This window comes from Manis pentadactyla, chromosome 3, assembly GCF_030020395.1.
Source record: "Manis pentadactyla isolate mManPen7 chromosome 3, mManPen7.hap1, whole genome shotgun sequence".
NCBI classification, from domain to species: domain Eukaryota; kingdom Metazoa; phylum Chordata; class Mammalia; order Pholidota; family Manidae; genus Manis; species Manis pentadactyla.
This window is the reverse complement of record NC_080021.1, coordinates 132,794,823-132,821,722: the sequence shown is the minus strand read 5'-3', so window position 1 is coordinate 132,821,722 and position 26,900 is coordinate 132,794,823. Positions and strand designations below refer to the sequence as shown.

At 39.4% G+C, this 26,900-nt stretch overlaps 1 protein-coding gene across 20 annotated transcripts in view; it reads left to right on the top strand.

Annotated features, from left to right (window-relative positions):
• LOC118917158 (spermatogenesis-associated protein 31E1-like) overlaps positions 1 to 26,900 on the top strand; it is a 227,002-nt gene that overhangs the window by 133,615 nt on the left and 66,487 nt on the right. For 19 of the 20 annotated variants that reach the window (XR_008996443.1, XR_008996448.1, XR_008996437.1 and 16 more), the window contains one exon: positions 4,267 to 4,904. The exons of the other annotated variant lie outside the window; for it this stretch is intronic. The gene's annotated coding sequence lies outside the window, so the exon portion shown is untranslated. Of the gene's footprint in view, positions 1 to 4,266; positions 4,905 to 26,900 lie in introns of those variants that run through there. 20 annotated transcript variants of the gene reach the window in all.

The window sequence follows — 26,900 nt, the reverse complement described above, 5'->3', positions numbered from 1 at the left end:
AAATACAGATGGCCAACAGACACATGAAAAGATGCTCCACATCGCTAATTATCAGAGAAATGCAAATTAAAACTACAATGAGGTATCACCTCACACCAGTAAGGATGGCTGCCATCCAAAAGACAAACAACAACAAATGTTGGCGAGGCTGTGGAGAAAGGGGAACCCTCCTACACTGCTGGTGGGAATGTAAGTTAGTTCAACCATTGTGGAAAGCAGTATGGAGGTACATCAAAATGCTCAGAACAGACTTACCATTTGACCCAGGAATTCCACTCCTAGGAATTTACCCTAAGAACGCAGCAATCAAGTTTGAGAAAGACAGATGCACCCCTATGTTTATCGCAGCACTATTTACAATAGCCAAGAATTGGAAGCAACCTAAATGTCCATCAATAGATGAATGGATAAAGAAGAGGTGGTACATATACACAATGGAATACTACTCAGCCATAAGAAAAGGGCAAATCCAATCATTTGGAGCAACATGGATGGAGCTGGAGGGTATTATGCTCAGTGAAACAAGCCAAGCGGAGAAAGAGAAATACCAAATGATTTCACTTATCTGTGGAATATAAGAACAAAGGAAAAACTGAAGGAACAAAACAGCAGCAGAATCACAGAACTCAAGAATGGACTAACAGGTACCAAAGGGAAAGGGACTGGGGAGGATGGGTGGGTAGGGAGGGATAAGGGGGGGAGAAGTAGGGGGGTATTATGATTAACATGCATGGGGAGAGTAGGAGAAAAGGGAGGGCTGTACAACACAGAGAAGGCAAGTAGTGATTCTACAACATTTTGCTATGCTGATGGACAGTGACTGTAAAGGGGTTTATAGGGGAGAGCCTAGTAAACATAATATTCGTCATGTAAGTGTAGATTAGTGATAGAAAAAAAAAAAAAGGGCAGTTTCTGTGTGGTAACCTCCAACGAGTTCTACACAAGGGTGTAAAGGGCATATAAAAGTGTAGGCAAAGGGTCTGTTTGTGTTTATACAGAGGATCAAAGCCTAATTGGGCTACCCCGAAAATGAACTAAGATACGATATGAAAAAGAACTTCCAACATCTGCACTCTCTGGAAGACTCATGCCAGAAGATGATCATCAAAAAACCCCAACAAATATCCACGCACTGCTACAGCTGTAGATGCACTCATCCCACCAGTTCCTGGACTTGCCATGGGAATGATGAAGGAGATATCTAAGCTGGCCTGTGCATACAGTAAAACAACAAAATTGGACTGGATCTATACTGTTGGAACTCAACCAAGAATTTGGAGAAGTGCAAATTGTAGCGCTCCAAAGTCTTACAACTACAAACTACTTACTGTTAAAAGAACATATGGCATGTGAACAGTCCCCAGGAATGGGTTGTTTTAATTTGTCTGATTTCTTTCAGACTGTTCAAGTTCAGTTGGACAATATCCACCATATCATAGATTTCACAAATCATTCACAAATGCCTAAGGTGCCTAACTGGTTTTCTTGGTTTCACTGCAGATGGCTGGTAATTACAGATATGCTTTGGTTATGTAACTATACTCCTATTATGTTAATGTGTGTGTGCAATTTAAGTAGTAGCTTAAAACCTGTACATGCTGAAGTTACTCTACAAGAAGATATATCAAAGAAATAATCAATCTTCCCATGTTTTCTTCCGCCTGCTACTTCTATAGCTTTTCTTCTTCCTTCCTAATTACAACCCTTAAATAGAATTCGTGCCTCATATCAAATTTACCGAGTATCATAATTCTTCCAAGTGGTAAAGATACCTCAAGACAAATGCTGGGCATAGAAGCCACAGGGCATAAATATGCAAAGAAGTAAAAAGCTAACTTTTTCAAACAATAAGGCTTCTCTCTCACTTACCAACTTCACATTTCCCTGTATGGCCCCGGAAGATGACTGGTTAGCCAGAGACGGGTAAGATTCCTCAAGGGAGGAACAACCTAAGACAGGCACAGTCGCAGGGGGGCCATCAGGTGAGAAATTGGGGATCAACAGAGGTGAGGCTTAGAACCTCACCCCCCCGTTCTGAGAGAAATGTTCTGCATACGTGGATGTTTTATTGCCCTGGTCTAGCTTGGATTAACACATAGTCTACAGGCACACACCTGATCATCTACATGTGCTCTCTTACAACACTAAACTATGTTTTCTACCTTTATCTTGTATCTACCTACCACTTCAGCATTTTATTAAAAATAATAATAATAAAGAGAGAAATGTGGTATCCACATATAAATCAAGTATAAAAACCAAATGAGTATTCATATTTGAACTGACTGTTTATAGTTCATAATGCATGAGCAAATCCGAAAGTTTCTGTGATGACTGCCCTTGTACTGTTCACTATGTAACTTATTCATTATGTAAGAATTTGTTCTACATGTAAAAACTTGTTTGTTATGCCTCAGAAGATTGGAGACTGACAAAAATTAGGCTTGGGGTGGAATAATGATTGTGCATTGAGCATTGACTCCCCTATACAGAATTTTATTGTCGTTAACAACCATTTGATCAATAAATATGAGAGATGCCCTCACAAACAAAAAAAAAAAAAAAAAAAAAAAAAAGGACAGACTTCCAATGGTAAAATAAATTAGTAACCGGGATGTAATGTATAGCATAAGGAATATAGTCAAGATATTGTAACAGCCTGGTAGGGTGATAGCTGGAACCTAGAATTATGTATATAAATGTTCTACCACTGTGTTGTACACTTGAAACTCATGTAATGTAATACTGTGTGTCAACTACCCTTCAATAAAAAATAATTATTAAAAAAAAAAAAAATAATAATAATAATAATAATAATAAAGAGAGAAATGTGGTATCCACATATAAATCAAGTATAAAAACCAAATGAGTATTCATATTTGAACTGACTGTTTAGAGTTCATAATGCATGAGCAAAACCGAAAGTTTCTGTGATGACTGCCCTTGTACTGTTCACTATGTAACTTATTCATTATGTAAGAATTTGTTCTCCATGTAAAAACTTGTTTGTTATGCCTCAGAAGATTGGAGACTGACAAAAATTAGGCTTGGGGTGGATTAATGATTGTGCATTGAGCATTGACTCCCCTATACAGAATTTTATTGTCGTTAACAACCATTTGATCAATAAATATGAGAGATGCCCTCACAAACAAAAAAAAAAAAAAAAAAAAAAAAAAAGGACAGACTTCCAATGGTAAAATAAATTAGTAACCGGGATGTAATGTATAGCATAAGGAATATAGTCAAGATATTGTAACAGCCTGGTAGGGTGATAGCTGGAACCTAGAATTATGTATATAAATGTTCTACCACTGTGTTGTACACTTGAAACTCATGTAATGTAATACTGTGTGTCAACTACCCTTCAATAAAAAATAATTATTAAAAAAAAAATATATATATATATATATATATATCTTTTAGGGTTGTAGGAATTAAATGCAAGAATGTAAAACTGGTACGCATGTAGTAAGTGTTCAATAAATAGCAGCTATTATTAAGAATTATTTTCACTGCCTAGAGTGATGTATTACAGTGCAAATCAACTCTGATGATAATCACAAAAGAGTATTACTTCTTACTAATCCTTCCATCAACATTAGGCTGAAGTTATTTTCCCTTCTGTGCATTTGTTTCTGCCAAGAAATTTTAAAGTATACATGGGGTTGATCAGATTTTATTTACATAACATTTAGTAAAATTTCCGGTAAATAAAAACGCACAGTAACGTTGATACTAAAGTGGTATATGGCCTCACAGGTTCCACGTCAGTGTTCTTTCTGCATTCAAAATTGTTTCAAAGATGTAATGTTTCTAAACAGTGGTTTACTTTTTGACACCCACAGGTTTAGCATACAATTATTTTAGATCATAATCTAATTTTGGTGATACGGTAGTTATTTTTGTCAGTTTTAGTAGTTGCTATTGTAATAATAGTCTAGGAAGGAGAAATGCTTACTCAGATGTATGCCTTTATTATTAGACATATTATATCAGGTGGGTGTTTCATGGAGATATAATCTTGACTCAGTTGGTAGAAAACAGATTAAATAGGGAATGTCAGCTCTCTTCAGTAACACTGGCCAGATTATTATCGTTTCACCATAATGGTAACATCTGCCAGGGAAATGAAAGTAAAATTTCCTGCCTAAGTAGATTCTGCCTGCTACAGCTAAAGCTGTATATATATGGGGAATGCCAGGAAATTCTGACATATTGTTGGAGCAAACCCTTCAAAAATATCTTGTGTTTTTTCTTTTCTAGCAACTTCACTGTGTGGTAGTTGGAAGCGAAAATGCCAGGCGATATTTTGAAGCAGTTCAAGGATCAAAACAGCATTGAGGAGAGCTCTTTGGGGTCTGTAACCTCTTCAGACTACGGTCCCAAGGCTCTTGTCTTACCAGGGACATCCTGGAGGTGTGAAATTGTTCTCTGACATTTTCAATAATATTTTAAACACATTTTTCTCCTTAGGAAACTTGAAATATAATTTCTGGTGCCTTTTCAGAGAAATGTTTGGTTTTTGTTATAAAAAATGCCTTGTGTTGAGAATTTCTACTTTTAGAGAAATAAGAAATGCATTATTGTATTATTGTACCTTTAAAGTAAGATTCTTCTCGTATATAGTCATAAATAATGTACACACACTAGATGTATACATATACTAGATATGTACATATACTAGATAGTGTGACCTCCAGGGCCATTTTCAGACTGGCAAAGAGAAACGTATTATTTTTTTAAATAGCTGTTGAAGTCAAGAACTAAAAAGAGACTTTCCTAAATAAAACAAAAATTTTAAATGTGTTTTGGTTAAAAGTTACCAAATACTCCCTGAGATGCACTCTCATGTTTCATGAAGATTTTTGTTTTCTGTTCCCAATAAAAATTCCACACCAATATTTCAAACTCTCTCACTTGTGTTTATCTTCAGCATACAAATGTTTCGTATTCTCCAAACAAGATATTTATATCCTTTGAAAAAATCCTTTAAATTTTTTCACACACCAGAATACAAAGGCTTTTAACCTATTTTCTAGTTGATGTGGACATGAGCATCATAAAGTCCTGGACTGTTGTCCTTGTTAACCTCCTTATCATAAAAATGAGGGAACTGAGTCCTAGGAAACTTAAGGATATTTCCCTTAACTTCCAGGACTTTGTAGTAAAACTTTCATGTAAGTCATTTATTGACCTAAAACAGTACTGTAAAAACAGGAACAATTGGTCCCTGTCCTGACTTACACCATCTTGATGGGAGGCGGAAGGGAACACTTAAACATAATGAGCATTACCATCAGTGAGCATGTTAAGCAAGATCTGTGGCACTTCAAAGTGATCACTGCTGGATGGGGAAGAAGAAGGTATATATTATTTGTGTCCTATGAATATTACAACTATTATACAATGTCTTCACAGCTGAGTTTCTCTGTTACAGTAACTATTCTAAATTGAGGGGCCCATTTAAAGGTCCCCTTTCTCTGTCTTTTCTATTGAATATGCTGCTGCTTTCAGACTTCCTTCCCCCAGTTCCTCTTCTGTAATCAGCAGCATTTTTTGCCTTCCAGGACCCCCTCAGATCCTGCCTCCATCTCAAAGTACCACCCCACCTCCAGCCTGTACTCATGTTTCTAATCTGAGATTATTATCCACAAAACGTATTAGCACTGTATGACTTGTCCTGTCTTCTGCCATATATTAAATAGTTCAGTGTTTCAGTTTGTCAGAGCAGCCACCTATTCCATTGTTAAAGTGTGAAGTAAGACATTCAGTATGTTAAGTCACATGGAAAGTTGTCTTGCTCTCTCATTGTCCTAAGTGTATCTTGTTTTTCCTCCAGGGTTGTTTATTAGTAGCAGGACCCTCCACATGTTATATTTTGTTTGCAGTAAAACGTACTTAAGTTCTTGCCAGGCATACTGTCAGCATTCAGTGATGAAATTTTGAATTAAAATTGCTCATTTGTTACCAAGAGGATCCAAATTTATTCAGGCCTCATTAAATGCATGCTGCTTTTGGCCAGGTGATGTTTTAAAATATGATTGTTCCAAGTCCTGTATAATGGAAGCACATATTATAAAATAAGTATTTTATTCCCTGTGCTATGTTTTTAATTTTTAAAGGTTGTAGAAAATCCCTTATAAAATGTTTTAAGATGTAGAAATTTGAATTTATAGAACACTTTTAATCTAATGAGTTGGGACAATTTAGTTGTATTTTGCATTGACTTTCTGTTGTCTATATCATGGTTTCCCTTTAGAAATAGATATTGAGAGTTGACTTCACAGATACTTTCTGATATATGCTAAATGTCAGGTCCTGTACATCACAGAGCTAGGCATAGAGAAATGAATAAAACAGACAAAAAATCCTACCCACAAAAAATGTATAGTCTGTTTGGGAGAGACAAGTAATAAAAAATAAGTGAAGCATATAGTATATGATGATGATAGGTTCTAAGGATAGAAATGGAGCAGGTAGAAGATGAGTAAGTTCTGGAGATCTATTGCACAGTGTAGTGATTATAGCCGGCAGTACTATATTATATATATACGAAGTGATAATTATGTGACAGAGGTGTCCCCTAAAGCTCAGGTGGTTACATATTGCAGTATACAAGTGTGTCAGATCAGCAGCGCACACCCTGCATGTACACAGTGTTTGTGTGAATTATATCTCAGTATAGAACAGCGCAGACAGGAGACGTAGGGAGGCTGTCAGCATTGTAGTCGTAGGTGAAGTGGCCGGGGAAGCGCTCGCTGTGAGGTGTCCTTGGTTCTTTGGAGAGATGAGGAGGAGATTTGCTTCCACAGAGGAGCCTGCCCAGCACAATTTTGAAATGGCAGGGAGGCCAGAATGGCCAGAGTGAAGATCAAGAGAGCAAAAGGTGGTAACAGAGAGACGACAGGAAGCCCCGTCATGCGGAACTGTGGCTGTGACTTTGAGACAGAACTTACAGTATGGCATGCTGTGAAATGCCCTTCTGGCACACGGGGTTCTCCCTGGAGGCGGGCACGGGTTTGAGGGCTGCCGCCGCCAAAAGGGCTCTGCGCGGAGCACTCGGGTCAAGCAGGCCGGCCGTGCGCCTCGGACTCTTACTGCTGTTCTCAACTTAGAGCCCAGAGGCTTCTGAGCGAACAGAGACGCGGTCTGCTCTGTGTTCCCCGGACTGAACCCAGGGACTTAGACTGTAGTTCTGAGCAGAGGCAGGGCACCGGGGAGGACACTGTGGCAGTTCAGCTGGGTATGGTGGTCCGGGCCGGAGTGGCAGTGGAGAAGGGGGAGGGCGCGGGGGCAGCAACCAGCTGCTGATGGGTCCAGTATGGGGTCTGAGACGAGCCTGACTCCAGGGTGCTCAGACCGGAGTAGCCGTCCCCCGTCAGCGGGGTCCTGGCAGCTTGACGGCTGCTGGCGCTGTCGGTTGCATCTGTCGCAGCCCCTGGGCTTCCACTGAGGAGATACAGGCAGGACCGGGAAGGAGGCTGCCCACCCCGGCCCGTGGTCGACCCCAGGCCACCGGAGAAGGGACCTCATGGCAGCTCAGGAGCTCTTTATCTATTCTCTGGTTCTGCGGAGGAGATGCCCAGTTGTTGCCCAGATACCAAGCGGCTGGGACCACTGGTGTGTCCGTGTCCTCCTGAATCAGGCATTGGTAACTGGCCTGGCAGTACCACTGTGCCTGTCCTGGTAACAAAGAAAGCCTTAAAAAGAGAAATAAGCTGGTTTCCTTTTAAAGGAGAATTTAATATTCTAGAATCTAGGCCATTAATACCTCTGCTAAATGCTATACCAAAAGTTTTAAAAACGTGAAGTTTCCCAAAAGATGTAGCAAGCCTGTTATATAATTAAGAGTTTTTTAGTTTCATATTAGATGGACCTTTCATTTTGATGCCTACTATGCTGCAGGAATCAGTGAAAGTGTTTAAATGAGTATGAATAACAAATACACTAGCAATATAGACTAGATTGTGCAGTTCCCAACACTCCACATTATCTGTGGTGTTTGAAATGTTGATATTATGTCCTTCCTATAAATATTGCATAGACATGGTTACTATAGGTATCTTTACCTATAGTACTTATGGATCATTATTGAGCAAATCCATGGCATTTCTCAGTCTCCCCCCAGCCTCATGAGACGTTTCTGTGGAGTTGGCTGCAAAGTAGTGCTAGTCTTCACTCCGGGAAAGTCAGCTTTGAGGCAAGAAGTGAGAGTGTGTGCCAGGCCCTGCTGCTCCCGCTGTACCTCTCCACTACCTGCAACTTAGGAGAATTTTAATGTTCTGTAAACTGCATGTGAGTCCTTATAGCAAATTGAAAAGTAGAACTAAGCAAGCTACACTCAGTTTTCCTTGCCCAACCCCAGGTTTTAGTGTACATTGCTGCCGTTTATCTGGTTTTTCCCCTGTATTTTACTCAGTTACTTGCATTCTCTAGAGGGAAGGCCAAGTGGAAGTGGGGGTCCTGACGGCCACAACATGGCTGAAAGAGGAGCCTCCAGTGCGCAGCCCGGGAACGGTGAGCAGCTCCTGCGTCTGTAGCGCGGAACTTGGAAAACACGTGCCATGACCATCTTAAGTTTCTTTTCCTTTCTCTCTCATTTTTCAGTGAGTAAAGAAAAAATCTTCTAAAAAAATTCAAGGACACAAAGTTAGAGGACTGTCAGTGAAATTAATAATTTAGGGTAATTTAACATTTCATGTCATAACAAATTCAGGAGCAGTCATCAGGCATTTATATCCAAACTGGAATTTCAGCTATACCAAACTGTCCATCCAAAATTAAATGGGGTCTAATATGTGATCTCACATGCAATTACTAGAGATCATACCATGTTCAGTGCAAGTACATGATAAATGGTGTCTCACTGAGTGTGACATCCAATTTATAAGTGTCACCTTGCCCCCAACACCTATATATTAAAAAAATTTCTACTGCATTAAAAAAATTGGTCCTTGCATAGGGAACTGATCCAACCTTAAATAAATAATTTTTACTAAACAATAAATTAAATGGAAAAATAGTAATCTGTGTGTTTATGATTACTAAATCCAAACATCAAAATCACTCTGACTCAAGCAGATAATTTTATTTGAGTACTTGATCTTGGGATCCTTTCAGTAGCTTGTCATGTCACATACTACAAAATCTGTATTGTCATCCTAAGGCCTTTTTAAAAGTAAAGAATATGTGTTGAAAGTTTTTTGTTATTGCCTGTTTTTTCTTGTTTGTTTTTAGCAGTTTAACTATAAATTTGTACCCAGTGATTTGAAATATGGGATGAATATTTTTCTCTGTAGAAATACCTGCATATCAAATTACTGGATGATACATTCTCTAAATCTTTTACTAATGAAGCCTTGGTTTTAAGAAACTGAAAGATGTATTTAGCTCTGATTGATATGAGAAAATAAATACTGAATTTATATTTGTAGTAAATTTTACTTCAAAACATCTTCAGTATTTTCTGAATGTCTTGTGGTCATGATCCTGTCAGATCTTATTTTTAATCAGTAGTTATATTGTCGCGTTGTGAATTCTTTAACTCCTACACATTTTTTAAGGCGTATTTCAAGAATCTGCTGACCTGCAGAAAGCAAGTTGTATACTTTTCTCTTCTGAGTCCAGGAATTGGTTCCTGCATCTGAGAGGCTGACCACTCTGCTCTGTATTTTCCTTATAAATAATTTGATTATGTGGTATTCTCGCTTAAACGTATTTGTTTTGGAAAGTACTCAACTTGAAAAGAGCAAATAGTGTGCCAAAGTGTGATGTTAAATCCTTTACGTTTGCTTATTAACTGTACTTCCAGAAAGGATCAAGTGACACACTTGTGCCCTAATTCAGTTCCCTTCCAGCATGATGATTTGACATCTCATTGTGATGTTGTCTAACGTTTTCTGTCATTGCTCGTGGACAGCTGAGGGACCCTGAGAATCGGGGACACCGAGATCCAGAGCAGCCCCCGGAGCTGCTGACCGAAGAAGGGCGTGATCCCTGCAGTGACTTCAGCGATGAGGAACCGCTGGGCGACTCGGGGGTCAAGGCTGTGAAGAAGGAAGCACCTGGCGCACGTCAAGCTGCAGGCTCTCCCAGACAGCTTTCCTTACTCCAGTGCGGTTTCTCCAAGTTGTCTGAGACAAAGTGTGAAGCCGTTGAGGCCAGTGATGGAAATACCGCCTCTGATGAAAGTTCTGATGAACAGCCCACATGCCTTTCAACAGAAGCCAAAGATGCTTGTTGTCAGAAAAGCCACGACTCCCTTGGTACTAAAGAATACCAGAAATTAGCTAACATCCTAAATCCAAGTGAAAAATATAATTTTGATAAAAGTGATTTTAGACCAGAGTATTTCTTCTGAATCTGATGGTGAGAAAATTTTCTAAAATGCAGCTGATCACTGCTGCAGTTTAGGGGATGTCACAGAATCAGAAGACAATGATGTCATCTTTCCCACACAGTATACAACACAGGGATTCTCTACGAATGGTGTGCAGTGTAAGCCGTCCATGGATAGATCTGAAGATCCTGTAACAGAAAACTATGTGAAAATAAATACTGGTGATGATAGAAAGCCTGATGTCCAACGAAATGGACTACTTTCAAAACAATTACATTCTGAGAACATGGCCCTGAAATCTGTGAAAAGAAATGGCAATAGTGATATTAGTGATGAGACTGATGACATTGAAATTCCCTCCAAGTCAAGAGTAAGAAAGCAAAGGGCTACTAGTTCTTTGAGGTTTAAGAGAAAAAAAGAAAGTAAAATGGAACTTTCCCAAAACACTGAAGAAAGCAAACCAACTGTGTACAACAGATGAAAATTGTAACTCTCAGGCTGTTGATAATTTTTCATCCTCAGATGATGGTTTATCTGTTAGCCACATCACTTTCTCTAAACAGAACCATAGACCAAAAACTATAAAAGATAGAGTCAGTTTCTCCTCAAAATTGCCTAGCCATAAGAAAAATTAGCACTTTCAGACTAAGAAAACTGATGAAGTTTTCAAACGACAGTGTTATCAATCAAGAACAGATGTATGAATCCATGGATAAATTCTTAGGTAACTATCGATACATTCTGAAAACTTTTCTTTACATATTTGTTTTATGCAAATAGTTCTGTAAGAGATTCTTCGATTAGCTTGTAAAATAGTTCTACAATCAAGATGTTACATTGGGGAAGTAGGTGGCAGGATAAAGGAAGGACCTCCTCAGCCAAGATAACTTTGTCCCCTACCCCAAGACCTCCCTCCACTCGTGTCCCATAAGTACTAATTATTCTAACTTTTGTAGTATTTTTTATGGAATACACAAATGTGTATCCCTAGGCCTGATAGTTTAGTCTTACCCATCTGGAAAATGTTTGTATAGTCTCTTTTAATCTATAGGATTCCTCTCCCATCCCTTTCATTTTCTCATGATTTATTTGAAGAACCTGGGCCATCTCTGAATTTTCCTCAGTTTGCATTTTGCTGACTACATGTACTCGATGCAGTTGAACATACTCCTCCATCCTCTATACTTCCTGGAAATGAGCAATTGACTCCTGAGACTGTATCAAACTTGGGTTCAGTTTCCCTGACAAGACAAAAGTTAGTGTCTGCTAAGACTGTGGGAGGCACAGATGATCCTGACAGCCATTGATGCTTACTACCTATACCTGTTTATTCATTCACAGTAGCAAAATGATATTTTGCACATCTTTTTCATTTGTTAGTTAAAATGCTTCTATAAAGAGATAACTCTACTCATCTACTATTACTTCCCTAGTGATTCAATTCATATGGAGAAGGCAGGAAAAATACTTAATTCCTTTCTTCATCAATTTTTAGTAAATAGATTCCCTATCATTCTCAGAGGATGATCCATTCTTTTCTTAAAATCAGTATGAAGTAATTGATTCAAACCCATTTAATGGGTCTTAATCCATTGCAGTTAATATTGTTGAGGCTCAGTTATCCCATCTTTAGGCAGTGGAAATCTTTGTTCCTGAGACCTTTTGATGTGATGTCTTTGATTGCTATCTAGTATTACAAAGTGTCCAGTGTCATCTCATACATTTTTTCCCCAGGCCCAGAATCAGTTGTCTCTCCAAGAAGTCTTGGTTTCTTTTAATTATGAAAGTGTGTTTTAAGACAACTTGATCTAAGAATGATCGAAGCTAAGAATGATCATTGCTGCTACTAACTTATTTCTGGGCCTTTTCCTTGGACAGATTATTTATATGTATATGTATGTGTATATATGTGTATGTGTGTGTATGTGTGTATATATATATATACACACACAGTCATGTATTTACATATACATGTTTATATTATGTGTATATATAATTTGCATATAAATTTATATGTGCATTTATGTACATATATGCAATTTGTATATGATGATACAATATTTAATGAGTTTATATTGATACTTCCACACTTACATTGATACTTAATTTGAGGTCCTCAAGCTTTTGCTTGACCTCTTCTCTGTCACATTTGTATACCATTTCCTCCACCTAGTAATCCTGGCTCTTAAGCATATAGGAAATTATTTAATTATAATATCCCATAATTACTCACTTGTTTTATCCCATATTGCACAAAAGTCCAGGAATAAAGATGCCAGTACTACCACACTAGGATTCCTGAAAACATTAAGGGTTTTGGAGTACGGTTGCATATGCTCTCCCGTTTCTCCCCATTCTAAAGGTGGCTGTATTGTGCCTACAGTGTTGAAGCATATGCACATTGCATTGTATATCCCCCCTCTCAGACTTCATAACCATAAATTCAGTGCTGCCCATCATCCTTCTGTCTCTCCTGTCACTTTGTTATCTAAAGGTTATTTTCTAGTAGATCCCTCAAGAAGTGCTCATGAGAATAATAGTCCCTGAGATTCTTACTGATAATAGTTTGTGTCCTTTATACTTAAGGTCATTTTTGCTGGATATAAAATCCTTGGCTCACACTTTGTTTTTTAGCATTTTAAATATGTATCTTCATTTTCTTCTGGCATGAAGTGTTGTGCCATGCATTTGTTTGTTTGTCTGTTTGTTTGTTTTCCTAAATACCCAAAAGGTTTTCTTCTCTTCATCATTTTCCAGTAATTTTACTAGCTTGTGTTTTGCCTTACTTAGCTCATGCTGCTGAGTAGCTAAAACAAGATTTCTCACAGTTCTTCTGGAGGGGAGAAGTCCAAGATCAGGTTCCAGCATGGGTCAGTTCTCAGGGAGGCACTCTTCCCGGTTTACAGGGGGTTGTCGTCTTGCTGTGTCCTCACATGTCAGAGAGAGAAATCATCTCCCTTGTGTATCTGATTAGGGCACTAATCCCATTCGTTAGGGCTCCACCCGCTTGACCTAATTACCTCCCAAAGCCCCAGCCTCCACATACTGTAACACTGGGGCCTCCACATATGAGTTTTGGGGAGATACAAGCATTCAGTCCATGGCAGTGTTGGTTATTCTTGGTCACTATTCTCATAGTATAGTTTCAACTCAGTTTTTATTTCAGGAAAGCTTTCCTATACTAGTATTTTTCATATTTGATTTGGCTTTCTTTAGGCACTTGTTACTCAAATGTTTGATTTTTGCCTGTCTTCGGTATTTGTCACATCCTCTTGAATCCCTTCATATTTCTTTTTTCTTTTCACTTAAAAATTTTTTCCTTCTATTTCTCTTAAGGCATTGTCTATTATGTTTATTCCGTCTTCTGTTCCTTCAAATTTAGTCTTCATTTATGAAATAATGTTTTTTTAATTTCTAAGTCTTTTGTGAGTCCTGACACTCATTTCTGAGTTATTCTAATTCTGATTTATGTTGTTGTGTCCTGTATTTTATCATTTTCTTAAAGGTTTTTAACCTCATTTTGAAATCTGCTACAATTTTAACCTGTTGTGTGTGCACACTTTCCTGGTATGTTTTTATTTTTATTGTAGGTATATTATTCTGCTTATTATTTTTCCTCTTACAATGATTTTTATGAGATTTGACTCTCCTGCTCATTTTTGCAGAAGTTATTTTCCCTTCAATTTTAAATGAGACAGAATTTGGGAAATCTAGTTTCATAGAGGTCCATAACTATTTTTCTGTATAGTGGCTAGGGCTGAGGCTGGGGCTTGTGGGGTGTCTTGTCATCTTGTTTTGTTGTGTTGCCCAGAGCTCTGGTCTTTCTGTCTAGTTGTTTTCTGTTCCCATGTAGCCATTCAGAGAGACCGAAAAATTGCTTTCCCTGCCACCACCATCTGCTGAGAATCTGTTTAGTGATTTTAAGACTTAGCATTCCTTTGAAAGCATCTGACTCATTCCTAAAAACCTATGTAACAGAAGCTGATATAAAAGCAAGCATGTCCACAGGAGCAAGAAGACAGCCTGCATGACAGGTACCCTGGGCTTGTTTGGGCTGCTGTTCTCATGTGCAGTAATTGGCAGAAACAGATGAGGAATTGATTGGTTAATTTGTTCCATCAGCACTTTTGAGTACCTGAGCATCAGGTGAATATGCTCTTAGCCCAGTCTTGGAGTTGTCTTTCAGGAGAAAAATGCACAGCACTTAATAGAACCATGAGGTGAGAACCATTCAGAGTGGGCCTCGATGTAAGGCAAGAATTGGTGTTCATTTCGGTGCCCCACCTCACCCTGTACATCCAGACTGCATTTCAGAATTACCTTTTTTTCTGATTCAAGAAAGGATAAGACATTCAAGATACTCAAAATATTTGTAATGCATTAAGTAATAGGTAAATGGAACAACATGGCTTCTTATGAAAAATTTCCAAATGAAATCCCATTGCAGTAATTATAAGAGAGTCGTTTTCTGTATTTCAGAATTGTGAATCCCTGCAGATGGCTCATGGAAGCAGTGCTTAGTGGTCTGGTTAACCCCTTCCCAGGACAGTCATGGCTTTAAGAACTGCAGGTGTGGTATTTGCAGTATCTTGGAGTAGAGGCAGGGCTCACTTACCTGCAAATCTTGCTTCGCACCTTTGTGTTGTGTTGTAGACTTTGTCTTCCCAGCAGGATAGGTTTACTTCCACTTAGCACAGTGGAAAATCCTGAACATAGAAATAAAAGTTTCTCATATTTTCCAGTCACCCGCAGAACTGCATGGGAACAGAGCCTTTAACCTGTGATCAGGACAGGTGAGGGTTAAGTGCACAGAACTTAATGGTAATGCTGTTGCATTTCTGGACCTTTGTTTCCAGCTGTGTGCTCATTATGATGGTGCCATTACAGCAGGTAATTCAGATAATCCTGGAGCTGCTGTTGCCTGACTAGCACTGTGCTGTATTTTAACTCCTTTTCCCCGGCAGATAAAGGAAGAATTGATTGAAGAGTGGCAACCAGAACCTCTTGTTCCTCCTGTTTCAGAAGACCATGCTGGTCTCTTTTTTTTTTTTTTTTTTTTGTAGATAATTATTTTTTATTGAAGGGTAGTTGACACAAAGTATTACATTACATTAGTTTCAGGTGTACAACACAGTGATTCAACATTTATGTACATGATAATTCTAGGTACCAGCTATCATCATACCAAGCTGTTACAATATTTTGACTATATTCCTTATGCTATACATTACATCCCGGTTACTTATTTATTTTAAAATTGGAAGTGTGTACTTTTTTTGTTGTTGTTGTGAGGGCATCTCTCATATTTATTGATCAAATGGTTGTTAACAACAATAAAATTCTATATAGGGGAGTCAATGCTCAATGCACAATCATTAATCCACCCCAAGCCTAATTTTCGTCAGTCTCCAATCTTCTGAAGCATAACGAACAAGTTCTTACATGGAGAACAAATTCTTACATAGTGAATAAGTTACATGGTGAACAGTACAAGGGCGGTCATCACAGAAACTTTTGGTTTTGCTCATGCATTATGAACTATAAACAGTCAGTTCAAATAGGAACACTCATTTGATTTTTATACTTGATTTATATGTGGATACCACATTTCTCTCTTTATTATTATTATTTTTAATAAAATGCTGAAGTGGTAGGTAGATACAAGATAAAGGTAGAAAACATAGTTTAGTGTTGTAAGAGAGCAAATGTAGATGATCAGGTGTGTGCCTGTAGACTGTGTGTTAATCCAAGCTAGACAAGGGTAATAAAACATCCACGTACGCAGAAGATTTCTCTCAGAACGGGGGGTGAGGTTCTAAGCCTCACCTCTGTTGATCCCCAGTTTCTCACCTGATGGCCCCCTGCGACTGTGCCTGTCTTAGGTTGTTCCTCCCTTGAGGAATCTTACCTGTCTCTGGCTAACCAGTCATCTTCCGGGGCCATACAGGGAAATGTAAAGTTGGTAAGTGAGAGAGAAGCCTTATTGTTTGAAAAGGTTAGCTTTTTACTTCTTTGCATATTTATGCCCTGTGGCTTCTATGCCCAGCATTTGTCTTGAGGTATCTTTACCACTTGGAAGAATTATGATACTCGGTAAATTTGATATGAGGCACGAATTCTATTTAAGGGTTGTAATTAGGAAGGAAGAAGAAAAGCTATAGAAGTAGCAGGCGGAAGAAAACATGGGAAGATTGATTATTTCTTTGACATATCTTCTTGTAGAGTAACTTCAGCATGTATAGGTTTTAAACTACTAATTAAATTGCACACACACATTAAGCTAATAGGAGTATAGTTACATTACCAAAGCATACCTGTAATTACCAGCCATCTCCAGTGAAACCAAGAAAACCAGTTACACACCTTAGGCATTTGTGAAAACTTATCTATGATATGGTGGATATTGTCCAACTGAACTTGAACAGTCTGAGAGAAATCGGACAAATTAAAACAACCCATTCCTGGGGACTGTTCACATCCCATATGTTCTTTTAACAGTAAATAGGCTGTAGTTGTAAGATTTTGTAGTGCTACAATTTGCATTTCTCCTAATTCTTGTTGGAGTTCCAACAGTATAGATCCAGTCAAATTTGTTGTTTTACTGTATGCACAGGCCAGCTTAGATATCTACTTCTTCATTCCCATGGCAAGTCCAGGAACTGGTGGGATGAGTGCATCTACAGCTGTAGCAGCGCCTGGATCGTTGTTGGGGTTTTTTGATGATCATCTTCTGGCATCAGTCTTCCAGAGAGTGCTGATGTTGGAAGTTCTTTTTCATATCGTATCTAGTTCATTTTTGGGGTAGCCCAATTAGGCTTTGATCCTCTGTATAAACACAAACAGACCCTTTGCCTACACTTTTATATGCCCTTTATACCCTTGTGTAGGACTCATTGGAGGTCTCCACACAGAAACTGCCTTTTTTTTTTTTTTGCTATCATTAATCTACACTTACATGATGAATATTATGTTTACTAGGCTCTCCCCTATACCAGGTACCCCCTGTAAACCCCTTTACAGTCACTGTCCATCAGAATAGCAAATGTTGTAGAATCACTACTTGCCTTCTCTGTGTTGTACAGCCCTCCCCTTTCTCCCACCCCCCGATGCATGCTAATCTTAATATCCCCCTTCTTCTCTCCCCCTTATCCCTCCCTACCCACCCATCCTCCCCAGTCCCTTTCCCTTTGGTACCTGTTAGTCCATTCTTGAGTTCTGTGATTCTGCTGCTGTTTTGTTCCTTCAGTTTTTCCTTTGTTCTTATAGTCCACAGATGAGTGAAATCATTTGGTATTTCTTTCTCCGCTTGGCTTGTTTCACTGAGCATAATACCCTCCAGCTCCATCCATGTTGCTGCAAATGGTAGGATTTGCCCTTTTCTTATGGCTGAGTAGTATTCCATTGTGTATATGTACCACATCTTTATCCATTCATCTATTGATGGACGTTTAGGTTGCTTCCAATTATTGGCTATTGTAAATAGTGCTGCGATAAACATAGGGGTGCATTGGTCTTTCTCATACTTGATTGCTGCATTCTTAGGGTAAATTCCTAGGAGTGCAATTCCTGGGTCAAATATTAAGTCTGTTCTGAGCATTTTGATGTACCTCCATACTGCTTTCCACAATGGTTGAACTAATTTACATTCCCACCAGCAGTGTAGGAGGGTTCCCCTTTCTCCACAGCCTCGCCAACATTTGTTGTTGTTTGTCTTTTGGATGGCAGCCATCCTTACTGGTGTGAGGTGATACCTCATTGTAGTTTTAATTTGCATTTCTCTGATAATTAGCGATGTGGAGCATCTTTTCATGTGTCTGTTGGCCATCTATATTTCTTTTTTGGAGAACTGTTCAGTTCCTCTGCCCATTTTTTAATTGGGTTATTTGTTTTTTGTTTGTTGAGGCGTGTGAGCTCTTTATATATTCTGGACGTCGAGCCTTTATCGGATCTGTCATTTTCAAATATATTCTCCCATACTATAGGGTTCCTTTTTGTTCTATTGATGGTGTCTTTTGCTGTACAGAAGCTTTTCAGCTTAATATAGTCCCACTTATTCATTTTTGCTGTTGTTTTCCTTGCCCGGGGAGATATGTTCAAGAAGAGGTCACTCATGTTTATGTCTAAGAGGTTTTTACCTTTGTTTTCTTCCAAGAGTTTAATGGTTTCATGACTTACATTCAGGTCTTTGATCCATTTTGAGTTTACTTTTGTATATGGGGTTAGAAAATGGTCCAGTTTCATTCTCCTACATGTAGCTGTCCAGTTTTGCCAGCACCATCTGTTGAAGAGACTGTCATTTCACCATTGTATGTCCATGGCTGCTTTATCAAATATTAACTGACCATATATGTCTGGGTTAATGTCTGGATTCTCTAGTCTGTTCCATTGGTCTGTGGCTCTGTTCTTGTGCCAGTACCAAATTGTCTTGATTACTATGGCTTTATAGTAGAGCTTGAAGTTGGGGAGTGATATCCCCCCTACTTTATTCTTCTTTCTCAGAATTGCTTTGTCTATTCGGGGTCTTTGGTGTTTCCATATGAATTTTTGAATTATTTGTTCCAGTTCATTGAAGAATGTTGCTGGTAGTTTCATAGGGATTGCATCAAATCTGTATATTGCTTTGGGCAGGATGGCCATTTTGACGATATTAATTCTTCCTAGCCACGAGCATGGGATGAGTTTCCATCTGTTAGTGTCCCCTTTAATTTCTCTTAAGAGTGACTTGTAGTTTTCAGAGTATAAGTCTTTCACTTCCTTGGTTAGGTTTATTCCTAGGTATTTTATTTTTTTTGATGCAATTGTGAAAGGAGTTGTTTTCCTGATTTCTCCTTCTGTTGGTTCATTGTTAGTGTATAGGAAAGCCACAGATTTCTGTGTGTTGATTTTCTATCCTGCAACTTTGCTGTATTCCAATATCAGTTCTAGTAGTTTTGGGATGGAGTCTTTAGGGTTTTTTATGTACAGTACCATGTCATCTGCAAATAGTGACAGTTTAACTTCTTCTTTACCAATCCGGATTCCTTGTATTTTTTTGTTTTGTCTCATTGCCGTGGCTAGGACCTCCAGTACTATGCTAAATAACAGTGGGGAGAGTGGGCATCCCTGTCTAGTTCCTGATCTCAGAGGAAATGCTTTCAGCTTCTCGCTGTTCAATATAATGTTGGCTGTGGGTTTTTCATAGATGGCCTTTATTATGTTGAGGTACTTGCCCTCTATTCCCATTTTGCTGAGAGTTTTTATCATGAATGGATGTTGAACTTTGTCAAATGCTTTTTCAGCATCTATGGAGATGATCATGTGGTTTTTGTCTTTCTTTTTGTTGATGTGGTGGATGATGTTGATGGACTTTCGAATATTGTACCATCCTTGCATCCCTGGGATGAATCCCACTTGGTCATGGTGTATGATCCCTTTGATGTATTTTTGAATTCGGTTTGCTAATATTTTGTTGAGTATTTTTGCATCTACGTTCATCAGGGATATTGGTCTGTAGTTTTCTTTTTTGGTGGGGTCTTTGCCTGGTTTTGATATTAGGGTGATGTTAGCTTCATAGAATGAGTTTGGGAGTATCCCCTCCTCCTCTATTTTTTTGGAAAACTTTAAGGAGAATGGGTATTATGTCTTCCCTGTATGTCTGATAAAATTCCGAGGTAAATCCATCTGGCCCGGGGGTTTTGTTCTTTGGTAGTTTTTTGATTACCGCTTCAATTTCGTTGCTGGTAATTGGTCTGTTTAGATTTTCTGTTTCTTCCTGGGTCAATCTTGGAAGGTTATATTTTTCTAGGAAGTAGTCCATTTCTCCTAGGTTTCCCAGCTTGTTAGCATATAGGTTTTCATAGTATTCTCCAATAATTCTTTGGATTTCCGTGGGGTCCGTCGTGATTTTTCCTTTCTCGTTTCTGATAATGTTGATTTGTGTTGACTCTCTTTTCTTCTTAATAAGTCTGGCTAGAGGCTTATCTATTTTGTTTATTTTCTCGAAGAACCAGCTCTTGGTTTCATTGATTTTTGCTATTGTTTTATTCTTCTCAATTTTATTTATTTCTTCTCTGATCTTTATTATGTCCCTCCTTCTGCTGACCTTAGGCCTCATCTGTTCTTCTTTTTCCAATTTCGATAATTGTGACATTAGACCATTCATTTGGGATTGCTCTTCCTTTTTTAAATATGCCTGGATTGCTATGTACTTTCCTCTTAAGACTGCTTTTGCTGTGTCCCACAGAAGTTGGGGCTTAGTGTTGTTGTTGTCATTTGTTTCCATATATTGCTGGATCTCCATTTTGATTTGGTCATTGATCCATTGATTATTTAGGAGTGTGTTGTTAAGCCTCCATGTGTTTGTGAGCCTCTTTGCTTTCTTTGTACAGTTTATTTCTAGTTTTATGCCTTTGTGGTCTGAAAAGTTGGTTGGTAGGATTTCAATCTTTTGGAATTTTCTGAGGCTCTTTTTGTGGCCTAGTATGTGGTCTATTCTGGAGAATGTTCCATGTGCACTTGAGAAGAATGTATATGCTGTTGCTTTTGGATGTAGAGTTCTATAGATGTCTATTAGGTCCATCTGCTCTACTGTGTTGTTCAGTGCTTCCGTGTCCTTACTTATTTTCTGCCCGGTGGATCTATCCTTTGGGGTGAGTGGTGTGTTGAAGTCTCTTGAATGAATGCTTTGCAGTCTATTTCCCCCTTTAGTTCTGTTAGTATTTGTTTCACATATGCTGGTGCTCCTGTGTTGGGTGCATATATATTTAGAATGGTTATATCCTCTTGTTGGACTGAGCCCTTTATCATTGTGTAGTGTCCTTCTTTATCTCTTGTTACTTTCTTTGTTTTGAAGTCTATTTTGTCTATATTAGTACTGCAACCCCTGCTTTCTTCTCGCTGTTGTTTGCCTGAAATATGTTTTTCCATCCCTTGACTTTTAGTCTGTACATGTCTTTGGGTTTGAAGTGAGTTTCTTGTAAGCAGCATATAGATGGGTCTTGCTTTTTTATCCATTCTGTTACTCTGTGTCTTTTGATTGGTGCATTCAGTCCATTTACATTTAGGGTGACTATTGAAAGATATGTACTTATTGCCATTGCAGGCTTTACATTCGTGGTTACCAAAGGTTCAAGGTTAGCCTCTTGAGTATGTTACTGCCTAACTTAGCTCGCTTATGGAGCTGTTATATACACTGTCCGGAGATTCTTTTCTTCTCTCCCTTCTTATTCCTCCTCCTCCATTCTTCATATGTTGGGTGTTTTTTCTGTGCTCTTTTTAGGAGTGCTCCCATCTAGAGCAGTCCTTGTAAGATATTCTGTAGAGGTGGTTTGTGGAAAGCGAATTCCCTCAGCTTTTGTTTGTCTGGGAATTGTTTAATCCCACCATCATATTTGAATGATAGTCATGCTGGATACAGTATCCTTGGTTCAAGGCCCTTCTGTTTCATTGCATTAAATATATCATGCCATTCTCTTCTGGCCTGTAGGGTTTCTGTCGAGAAGTCTGATGTTAGCCTGATGCGTTTTCCTTTATAGGTGACCTTTTTCTCTCTAGCTGCCTTTAACACTCTTTCCTTGTCCTTGATCTTTGCCATTTTAGTTATTATGTGTCTTGGTGTTGTCCTCCTTGGATCCTTTCTGTTGGGGGTTCTGTGTATTTCCATGGTCTGTTCGATTATTTCCTCCCCCAGTTTGGGGAAGTTTTCAGCAATTATTTCTTCCAAGATACTTTCCATCTCTTTTCCTCTCTCTTCTTCTTCTGGGACCCCTATAATATGGATATTGTTCCTTTTGGATTGGTCACACAGTTCTCTTAGTATTGTTTCATTCCTGGAGATCCTTTTGTCTGTCTCTATGTCAGCTTCTATGCGTTCCTGTTCTCTGGTTTCAATTCCATCAATGGCCTCTTGCATCCTATCCATTCTGCTTATAAACCCTTCCAGAGTTTGTTTCATTTCTGTAATCTCCTTTCTGGCATCTGTGATCTCCCTCCGGACTTCATCCCATTTCTCTTGCGTATTTCTCTGCATCTCTGTCAGCATGTTTATGATTCTTATTTTGAATTCTTTTTCAGGAAGACTGGTTAGGTCTGTCTCCTTCTCTGGTGTTGTCTCTGTGATCTTTGTCTGCCTGTAGCTTTGCCTTTTCATGGTGATAGGAATAGTTTGCAGAGCTGGGACGAGTGACGGCTGGAAGAACTTCCCTTCTTGTTGCTTTGTGGCCCTCCTCTCCTGGGAGAACAGTGACTAATAGTGGCTTGTGCTGGGTAGCTGCGGCGCAGACAGGGCTTCTGCTTCCTGCCCGGCTGCTATGGAGTTTATCTCTGCTGTTGCTGTGGGTGTGGCCTGGCTCGGGCCGCTGCTCCAAAGTGGTGAAGTCGGGGGTGCGGCCGGGAGGGTATTTATCTCTGTAAGGGGCTTCCGTGCTCCCTGCAGCCCAGGGGTTAGGGTGCCCAGAGATCCCCGGATTCCCTACCTCGGGATTAAGTGTCCCGCCCTGCCCCCTTAAGACTTCCGAAAAGCACCCGCCAAAACAAAATAAGGACCACAAAAAAAAAAAAAAAAAGAAAAAGAAAATTTTTTAAATAAAATAAATAAATAAATAAATAACAAATGGCCGCTCGTTTTTCTTTATTCTCCGGAGCCAGCCTCAGGCATCTGCTCACCGGTCTTGCTGCCCTGTTTCCCTATTATTGGGGTCCCTATCCCTTTAAGACTTCCAAAAAGCGCTCGCCAAAACAAAACAGCAAAAAAAAAAAAAAAAAATGGCCGCTCGCTTTTCTTTTATCCTCCGGCGCCAGGCCTCCGGTGCCCGCTCACTGTTTTTGCTGCCCTGTTTTCCTAGCATCCAGGGCCCCCTGGGCACATACTGTGTCTGCACTCTGGCCCGGATGGCGGGGGCTGGGTGTTCGGCAGTCCTGGGCTCCGTCTCCCTCCCGCTCTGCCTGCTCTTCTGCCGCCGGGAGCTGGGGGGAGGGGCCCTCAGGGCCCACTGGGCCGGGGCTTGTATCTTACCCCCTTTACGAGGCACTGCGTTCTCATAGGTGTGGATGTGGTCTGGATGTTGTCCTGTGTCCTCTGGTCTCTATTCTAGGAAGAGTTGTCTTTGTTATATTTTCATAGATATATGTGGTTTTGGGAGGAGATTTCCGCTGCTCTACTCACTCCGCCATCTTGGCTCCTCCTCCATCCTGGTCTCAACTACAGCATCATTTAAGGGTAAATCCGTTTGCTGCCTGAAGGCCTTACCCTTGGTATCCCATAGGTAACAAAGTATGCGGTGGTTTATATAGTTTTCCTCTTACTGGAATGAAATGTTCAACAGATTTCCAGAGATCAGAAACCAACTGCTCTAGTTCCCAGTACATAACTTCCTTTTAAGAGTGGTATGGACATGTTTTATTTTTTGTCCATTAAAGTTTGTCCCTCTTTTCTATTAAAAATCTTTTGTTCCCAGTCAACATGCTCATGGTAGTATTTCAGAAGGTCAAATACAGTTAAAATGAAAAGCACACTCTTGCTTTTGCCCCCCTGGCTTGCATCTGGTTTTAGATTTGTTGAAGGCTACCTTCATAAGTACATGTGGTGATAGGCTCACCCTGCAGTTTTCTGACTGCCCGTGAACACCAGCCACCTCTTCCAGTAGGAGCAAGGAGGCTGACCCACACTGCCTCCTGCCTTCCATTGTCTAGTCTGCCTTTGGTTCTCCTGTTGGTTAGGTTTGCTTCTTTGTATGTGCTTTTTAAAATTAAGTACATTAAGTATGCAGAAAATAGTAGACACGTATTGACCCACCACCCAGAATTAATAGGCATTAATGTTTTGCAATCTTAAATCAATTTGAAAAATAAAGAAAACATTACAAGTATACCTGAGAAACCTCCTTCCCATTGACTGCTTATCCTCACCTTCCACTCAAGATAACCGCTGTTGCTGTCTTCAAGTTGGTGCACTTCTTTCCTTTGCTTGTGACATACTTTTGCCACGTATTCCTTTCGCCATGAAAATTCTTTGTATTTTGTCTAAAAATGTGATGCAGATATTGTCCTGAATGTATCCTTCCACTTCTGGTTTGATCTAAGAAAGGCTGCTTCGCTTCTATGGATTTCTGTGGCCTTATAAAAGTTCTACGTGTTCTGAAAGCACATGTACTAATAACCACAAATGTTACGGTTAAGGACCCCTCCCTACTCCAGAGGCTCAGTGATCTGTTTTCCATATGACGGTCAGCTGTCCCAGCGTTCTCAGTTGAATAGTCCATTTTTAACATGGACTGGAAGTTTTCCTTCTTTTGTATACCACATTCCCTTGCAAAGGGTCTTTTGCCGGCTTTATTTCTATCTTTCGGTGTGTTTGTCTCTCCTTGTGCCAGAACCTCACTCATGGAAATGCCGCAGCTGAAGAACAGGCCTCGACCAGAGTGAGTTCTTCACCTTGTTCTTCAACATTGTCTAGGCTTTTCTCAACTTTTTATTCCTCACTGCATTTCGGTCCGGGTGATCAAATCTGACCAATAAATGGGCTTGAGTTGACTAGCAATTCACTGATTTTGTGGATCAGTTGAAAAAGAATTGGAATCTTGCTAATGCCGAATCTTGTCACCCTGTACCTGGCGTATCGCATGTATACTGAGGTCTTCCATATCCCACCGTGAACTTACATAATTTCTTGATAAAGACTTTGCTTATCTTCTTTTCCCTGCTTTCTATTTTGAAGTAATAGTAGATTCACATGCACTTGTAGGAGATACTACAGAGAGAGCCTATGTACCCTTCATCAGTTTCCCCCCATGTTACCATCTTGGCTGTCATATCGCACATCACAGCCAGGAGGCTGACACTGTATATCTTCTAATACATTTCTCTCTAGGTACCAGAGAGTTTTTGTTTCTGTCATGTGGAGCATCTTTTTCTTCCGGAGACACCTCTCTTGTTGTGTTGAATAAGAGTGGTGACAAGGGCCTCTGTGTCCTGTTCCTGGTGGCTTCGTAGCCATAACCTGTATCAAATTGATAGGCCTTTCTGTCTCTTCCTAGTTTGCTGAGGGAACTTTTTCAATAGTTTTCAAAATCAGAATATTAAACTGTATCAAGTACATTCTCTGTACCTATTGAGATGACCATATATGACTGAATCATGTATGCCTTTCGCCATGGAAATTCTTTGTATATTATATATTAAATTATATATTCCAGTTACTATATTAAATTATATGGATAGGATTTTAAAATTACTCATACATATACATTTCTGTGAGAAGTACTGAAGTCCACCATGCCACCCTTCCTCATGCCAGATTCCCACTTTAGAAGTCATCACTTTCCATTTCTTTAGCTTTTTTTCCTGGCATTTCTCTGTTTTTCGAAAGAGTTTGCCTGTGTGATTCTTTCTTCTTTTTTCTTCCTTTCACGGTGTTACTTTTACCCATTAATTGTAGAGGTGAAGGCTGGCTCTCTGAAGATGTGCACGGCTTGCTGCTGCAGGCCTATAGTGGCCCCTGCAGGGCCCTTGTGTGGACTAGCACGGCTGCCCCCTACAAATTCAGCAGCCTCCCTGGCACCCTCAGTGGGGCTTGAGCTGCACAGCCACACAGCTGCCCCCATCTTCCCTTCTCCCGGCAGTCTTGTCGTTTCGCAGTGTTTCCTAGATCACTTGGTGTTTGCATTTCGGTGATTATATTAATACCATCCATTCAGCATCCATTTCTTTTTCACTATGCAAAATAGCTTAATTTAATTTTCGTTTCCCTGGAGTTAATCATTTTCTTTGTTTGCTTCCTTGCTTGCTTCTACATACCAGTCCAGTTCATCCTGTTGTCTTTCTCCAAGAGAGAGGATCTCCATTCAGAATGTTTAAACATTGGGTTTGTACTCTTTTCCCTTCCTAGAACCCTTGTCATTTGCTCCTGTCCTGACTGGTGCTCTGTGGAGCTGCTGCCCAGGGCTGCCTTACTGTCAGGAATCCCGTGTGTCTCTCCTGCAGCTGCTGTCTCCTCTCGTGCTTTACTTCTTATGTTGGTAGAGTGCAGATAGACTCCTGAGGAAGGCCTGAAGGAAGGTAAATTTTTTGAAACCATACACATCTTTAAATTATTTTTTACTTTACTTATACCCTGGAGTAATTGTTAAACCTGATTTTTTGTTTTTTAATTAAGGGATCACTGATACACAGTCTTACTAAGGTTTTAGTGAAAAACATTATGTTGTTGAACCAGATTTTAATAGATCTGTTAGACACCCTCTCAGTGTCTGGTGATCCTTAACATAAATTTCTTTTCAATAAACTGAATATTTTCATTGTCATCAGTAGCATTATGTAAACTGCAAAAACCACAGAACAGTTTGAAGGCTGTTTTGTGGATAGTGATAACCTTAGTCACTTCTCAGTTTTTGCAGTGCCTCTGCTTTCTGTACTGAGTTGACACAAGAGTAAGTGAGATTAGTCAACTTGGATAGATTTTTTTTCCTTTTAATAACAGGCTTATTGATACATAATCCATGTACAATAAAGTTCACTTTTTGAAAAGGTATGGACTTAAGTGGGTTTTAGTATATTTGCCACCATCTAGTTCCAGAATATTTTC